The sequence below is a fragment of the Nanorana parkeri genome, unplaced genomic scaffold (assembly GCF_000935625.1).
Source record: "Nanorana parkeri isolate BGI_ZX_2015 unplaced genomic scaffold, ASM93562v1 scaffold1818, whole genome shotgun sequence".
Taxonomy (NCBI): domain Eukaryota; kingdom Metazoa; phylum Chordata; class Amphibia; order Anura; family Dicroglossidae; genus Nanorana; species Nanorana parkeri.
The window spans coordinates 219365-224672 of record NW_017308086.1 but is presented as its reverse complement, the minus strand read 5'-3'; the positions used below and the strand labels follow the sequence as shown (position 1 = coordinate 224672).

The 5308-nt window shown below is 44.4% G+C and overlaps 1 protein-coding gene across 2 annotated transcripts in view; it reads left to right on the top strand.

Moving 5' to 3' along the window:
• The window catches only part of LRFN5 (leucine rich repeat and fibronectin type III domain containing 5), a 157577-nt gene that overhangs the window by 10233 nt on the left and 142036 nt on the right, over positions 1-5308 (top strand). The window contains exon 2 of one of the 2 annotated variants that reach the window (XM_018571723.1): positions 4418-4831. The gene's annotated coding sequence lies outside the window, so the exon portion shown is untranslated. Of the gene's footprint in view, positions 1-4027; positions 4832-5308 lie in introns of those variants that run through there. The other variant, XM_018571721.1, reaches the window with a different exon arrangement.

Genomic DNA, 5308 nt, shown 5'->3' with positions numbered 1-5308 from the left:
GGGGGGGGGGGGAGGGTTAAAAATAAACCAGCAAAGGAAAATATATGCAGATAAAACTTTAGAATTAACAAAAAATAAATGGCTTTTTGAACTTCTTGGAACCACCAACCAGCCGGGGTTGCAGTTCTGGTGAGTATATCTCTGTTAGTTTAGCTCCCGATACAAAACGAGCACCTAACCATTGCAGTGCAGAGGTAGAGCAACTGCAAGGGTTAAGATTTCTTTTGCCTGGAGTTCTACTTTAAGCAAAAAGAGACCATCCAAAAATTGCAAAAGCAGCTGCACAGACCACTGAACTCAATGTTATTTTTCCAGTGGAAACCTGAAAGATACATAAGATGCTGTTTGGTAATTTAACTCTCCACCATCCTCAAGTGGTGAAACATCAGCCTGTGGGGGATTTAACCCTCAAATGACAAGAATTCATTCTAACATGTAGTAAAATATGGATTCCATGGCTCAGTTAGTTAGGATTAAACGCCAAAAACTTTTCCAAGGAAGGAGTTTTAAAGGCTGGGATAGTTCCTAATAATCCCAAAGATACCGAATTGTAGCCAAACAGAGTTACACTATGGTACGATGGTTCCAAGGTATCCACTGTATAACATTCTTTATTTTGGTTCACAGACAGTTTACATTGTCATTTTTTGGCTTCTCGGATGCTCAGGCTTGTCATTAGATGCATTGGTCATCGATTAAGAAACACATTGTAGCAGTAGTAGTAGTAGTATGAGTTCTAATAAAGTTTTCAAACCTACATCACAGGAGGTGCACACTGTCCTGACATTCCAAAACCCTCTGAAGGGAATTTATCAAAACTGGAGCAGACAAAATCTGGAGCAACTGTGCATGGCAATCAATCAGCCTCTCTCTTTAATTTTCAAATCATAACTGAACAAACTGAAGAGATAATCTGATTGGTTGCCATGCAAATCCGCTCCAGTTTTTGTCTGCTCCAGTTGTGATAAATTCCCCCCCACTGTGTCTTCACACATGTCCTAATAACTGAATATTGGGCTTTACTTTGCAGAAGAACACATAATTAGCAAAACCATCAAACTGGGCTAGGAAGGTGGAAGTTCCAATTAGGGTTGCACAGATACCAAGTACAGTACTCGGTACAAGTACGAGTACATGTACCCATACTTTTGAGCTCCAAGACTACACTAGAGAAAAATTCAAAAATTAGGAGGCAGCTGTCATGTGTAAGGAGCACACGGAGCTCCTGGGATTTGTACATCTCTGTTATAATGTACGATTTTGTTTTTATACATATAAATAAAGAGATGCACCGATACCAGTTTTGCGAATACGAGTACTGATACATTTTTGTTTATTGCCATGTGACAGTTTTTCTAAAACAATACAGACTAATGATTTCAGGACAGTGGTGGAGCGCCAGAGCCAGGTCCCAGCTGCAACCCGGGTAGTTCTCATGAAAATGCCAAGTATCTGTACTGGGACTCGAAAAGTATCTGTGCATCCCTAGTTCCAATCAACAACCCATATCAGCCATCCAGATTTAAGTTAGATACCATAAAATAAAACAAAACATATCAAACAAATCAGTTTCTGTGGGTTTCATTTCCTTTAGACATATGCTCAAGTAAACCTGGAATCAGATCCTGTGTAAGACATACAAATAATAACTATGAGCAATCTGCTGTAACCACTAGCAACCAACCATGTTTTATATCTGACTACAATAAACCAACATTGTAATGAATTGCCATGGCTTAGTAAACTTTGCACAGTCATGCACATATCATTAACTTCTGTCTATGTCTAGAAACATATGTTATCAATGTCATTAACAAGCAGTCTATCTCTAGAAACATTGCTGCAAACACACATGAAAAGAGAGTAAAACACATTACCTATGCAATACTGTAGAGCTAACAATTGCAAAGTCCTACCATGTATTGACAAAGGTGCCTACTGCCTAAAACAAAAGAAAACTGTGATGAGTTTTGGGTTATCGTCCCACATGGAAGGTGAACAGGCATCCCTGAAGAGGTAATGATCCGTGCTCCACCAAGCAAGATATTTGATTTTCCAGCAAAGCGTAAAGTTGAGTCCAACCACAACTCAAGGGCAGATTCAGCAAAGCAAGCTTCAGCCTTCTGTGTGGAGTTTCGTGAGTCTGGTGCACTCAGAAGGAGGTACTGAAGCTTACGTGGTGTGCAGATCTGTAAGAGGGTGGGTGCATGCATATAAGCCTTGCCTGTCATCCAAAGGAACACTGTATGGTATGTCTTCTGCCTGCTCTTTTCTAGGTCTTGCATTTGTCAGAGCTTTTTTTTTTTTTTTTGCAACTGATTGGCTCCCTACCTGTGCATCAGCCCCTCCTGATTAAGCCTTCTTCCTCATTGATGCTTAGACTAAGCTTGGCTAGACTTGCTCAGGTGCTCTTCTACCTGCAGTGGCAGTGATTAGGTCGTCCTGGTGCATTTAGTAAAGCCTTCCCCTTGCATCCATCTGCAAAGCCTCGCATGCAGACCCCACCTTCCATAAGTACTGAGCTTGTTTAGCAATGACATCTGCTCCAGTAAAAGACAAAAACCCGATTTAGCCCAACCAGGTGCCTTTTGTTCCTCTGGCACCACCTAGCCCCCCATCTCCTCATCCCTTCCCTTCTCTGTAGACATCCTGAGTTAGCATTGAACTTTGTCAACCTTTTGTGCAGTTCATGACTTGAGATCCTCCATGGGGAACCTACCAATTTATAAAAAGCTTTCCACAGGAACTGTGGGCGTTGAGCCTGGAGGAGCAGTGCCATGCCTGCAGTTACCTGCACAATGGACGGCTTTAGAGTTTCCCTTAGCAATGGAGTTTTGGTGATGGATCAATAAATATGATTTAGGAGTCACCTAGAATTGGAGCCACTGTAGGCTGCATGTGCATTCAAGGTTGAGTGTTTGCATGCTACCCATCTCCATTCAAGGTTAGGTGTTTGCAGTGATTGCATGCTACCCATCTGCAAGTACCATAGTTGCGAAGGCAATCCAAGACTGGCAATGGCTTATCAATGTGATTATTGCTCAGTAATCCACTTATGCTGCTAAAGAGGTTTAAAAAGGGGTCTTTTTAAGGCAGCCCCCCCTTTCCCCTTCCCCTTGCTTCACTCCCGTGCATGTGGCATTCAATCACTCTTAGGATTAACTCAGCGTGGAGGCTGTACTGGGGGAAGTACTAGGTGCAGCAGTGCAATTCTGCCTGCTGTGATCTGATCTGACTTTCCCATCTCAGCCACTTGATCGCTCTCACTGCAGAGACAGCGTCAAGCTTGCAGAGGAGAGAAGGAGAGAAGCTTTTTTTTCTTTCTCTTCCCCCTTCCATGCAGACTGAGGCAGGGCTCCTTCAGCTGGCAGGGATGGCTGTGTCACCGCTGGATGCAAAGCAGCCACAGACCTGTATCTCAGCCCCCAAGCTTGCTCAGCCCTTCCTGCAAGACTGACTTGCTGTGCATGCAGCATGCGTGTGCTGTTCTGTCAAGGCGGAGAGGGTGGAGGTCGGCTGAGCTGCCTACAGAAAGGGCTTTTCTGCGTTTTAACAACGACCAGTGTCTGTGTCTAGTGCCCAGGGCTTGTAACTGCAGCCCTGAACCCTCCCTGTGAGCACGCACAGCAGTCAAATCAGCAAGCCAGAAGAGGCTTGAATTGAACCTGCTGTTGACCTTCAGCACCCTGGACAGCGGCTGTGGGGAATACGCAGAGCTCTGGTTCAGCACCCTGGTCAGCGGCTGGAGGTGGGTTGGGGGGGGAATCAGCAGCTCTGGTTTAGCCCAGTGATCAGTGCCTGAGACCAGGATCTAGCACAGTACATTACACAGCCATCTGGATCTTTCCCCCCTCCCTTCCCCTCTGCTCAGAAATCTGGATCACTCACTACTCAGCGCAAGGATCTGGTTCAACACCTTGGAGAACGATCTGGATCAAGCGCCTGTCAATCAGCACCTGTGATCTGATAGGGGATCCAATACCTTACACTGCATCTGGATCCCACTAACCCCTCCTCTTGCAAAATCTGGATCACAACCCCCCCCCCCCCCAGACAGGGATCTGTCTCAGCACCTTGGACAGCGGGATTGGATTCACCCCGTCACCCAAAAAATTTGCTTCAGCAGCAGACTGGCTCCTTTTAAGTTCCCATCGTCTGCTAATTGGAAGAAGCAGCTAACAAACGCCCCGGAATACAAGTGCTGCACACCTAAAGGCTTCTCCATGGCTGCAAGCCCAGTGGGCACTGTGCTGGGCTGGGGTATGTTGCTGGCTTTGGCTTGAAGGAAAAAGGTTTTAAGGCTTAACCTGGATCAGGTACATTACAAGGTCACAGCACAATTTTTACCTGTCTACCTTCCACCAAGGGAAGCTGGGGGAAAGTTATTTGTCTCATTTGGATTTACTGCTCTAAGGAGGTCTGCGGACGCCTGAAACTGCTCTGTTTGCTTAAATGTCAATAATGATGTGTCCTCTAGACCAAGTTGGGGGCTAAAGGTGTTGTTATGTGAACAGGCTACCATGCTTAAGCTGTACTGTGCCTCCTTTCTTGCACTGGGGATGGTACCACCAACCAAATCTCCTTGCACCTGCCCTGTTTCCCCTCCAGTTCCCTCCAGATGTCGGTTTTAATGGAGCATACCCTTTGGATTACCTAGAGTGAAAAATCAAGGCTACCGTTCTAGAATGCCAGTGCTGGGTAATGGCAAAGGGCAGAGAAGTAACCAGGAAACAATTTGCAAGACTCTGAGATCCTCCCTTAGGCACCCCATAATAAATTTATCTCCAGGTAAAAGGTCCAACTGCAACCGTCTTGACTCTAAAGAGAGCAGGTAAACAGCAAGCTTAATGTTTCCATACAATTTTTGTGTGTGTGTGATCTATCTTGTCTCTTCTGCTTTAGCTGCATTGCAGACTGCTTTACTTATTAATGCTTTTTTTTTCTCTTCACATTTGTTAGTGTGAGCTGAAAATACCCAAGGGTTGCCCTTTGTATTTTGTTCTAGAGGAATAATTTCTATTAAATTGAAAAATAAATCTATACTGTAGCACTTAATCTATCCTTGGAAGAGGGGATTAGGTTACATAGCTTCCTGGACTTGAGCTGGATGCCAAGAGCTCCTTGCAAACCTGCAAGTCTGCTTTAGGGAGCAATCTATGTTTTTTGTTTTGTTATAATAGCATAGATTAGGTGGCATGTCCTGTTTGAGGAGAAAAAAAAAAAGATCTAACGGTTTCTTGATGCCTGTGATACTGCAATCTCTGTTCCAGATTTTAAAGGATCCTTTAGAATATAGTAAAATAAAATA